The following is a 1,370-nucleotide window of genomic DNA, read 5'->3' as shown; positions in this document are numbered from 1 at the left end:
GTGAGGAATTAAAAGAATAAACATTTTATTCATCTATATAAAATTATACTGGCTTATCCAACTCACTGAAAACTATTCTTGACACAATATAAAGGGAAAGCAATTAGATACAAGATTTACTCTTATTATGTAGCAGAATCTGTACTAAATCATCACATTTCTTGGGAGCTGTGATGCTACTTACTAGGAAAAATACATGAGATCCCTGTGTGTACACTTGGAATAATGCTTCCTTACATACCTTAATACAGGTATTGGAGGTAGAAAAGGAAGCTATAGATGTCAAATCACATTTGGTTTTGAGGTGATATTATGTGAAATACTACTTACGCTTCTTAAAATTTGCTTATCTTTATATCCTCTTATATGTCTACCAGGAGTTTCTAGGCACACTCTTTTAAGCAAAGCATGCCATTATCTGCTTGTTTCAAAACCTGTAGAAAAAGTTATTGATAGGCCTCTGCTTCCTGAAACATCCCGATATGTTTAGTGACCTCCTACTTCATGGGGGATACGCTTCTTCCTTCATTCTAGAGATGAGAGAGAAAAGCTAGCTTTTATAATTCTCTCTCTCTCTCTCTTTCTCTCTCTCTCTCTCTGTCTCTCTCTCTCTCCATTTACTTGGGCAAAATTTTCCAAGCTACCGATTAGCTAATTCTGACATTTCATCCTCTGAAAGGGGTTGCAAAAAGTCATTTCACTTTTCTTCTTACTTTTATCCAACACTCAAGTGTTTAGAGACCGGTAACAATTTAGTTCTGGATATCATTTAAAGACTTAGTTAGTGGTGCTAATAATTATTCTTTGTACAAAAGCTCCAACGTTTTAAGAATCAATTATTTCAAACTCCACAGTGTAAATTATATTTTTACTTTTGGAAAACTTTGGAGTAACCTTGCAGCACTGAAATTTGTAAACTGGACGTTAACTGTTAACTGGGAGTACTCAGCCTACGTAGACTCACACAAAACACCTAAATAACATATGAAATGTCACAGATTTGTTTAATGGGAAATGGGATGGTAATTTTTAAAGTTATTGTGCTATAATTACATATTTCATGAAGAAACAGGGCTCATCCACTTAAATAAAGTAATGCCATCACATACATTGAAAAGCCTTGTCATATCAGATTCCATTATATTTTTGTGACAAGTGAAAAAGCAGGCAATAAACAAAAAAAGCTGATAAGGTCAAACACCTGTAATACTGTTTTCAGTTTGAGACACTTCAGTGTCATAAAGACGCTGAAAAATGGAAAGGACTTTGAAGAAAATGCAGAAGAATGATTAAGGAGCTAAGACGTTAGACTTAAAATGAGAGATTAAAAGAATGAAGAATGTACACTCTGGCTCAATTGTGACAAAGTA

The sequence above is a fragment of the Propithecus coquereli genome, unplaced genomic scaffold (assembly GCF_000956105.1).
Source record: "Propithecus coquereli isolate 6110/MARCELLA unplaced genomic scaffold, Pcoq_1.0 Scaffold183, whole genome shotgun sequence".
Lineage (NCBI taxonomy): Eukaryota > Metazoa > Chordata > Mammalia > Primates > Indriidae > Propithecus > Propithecus coquereli.
This window is presented reverse-complemented; position numbering follows the sequence as displayed.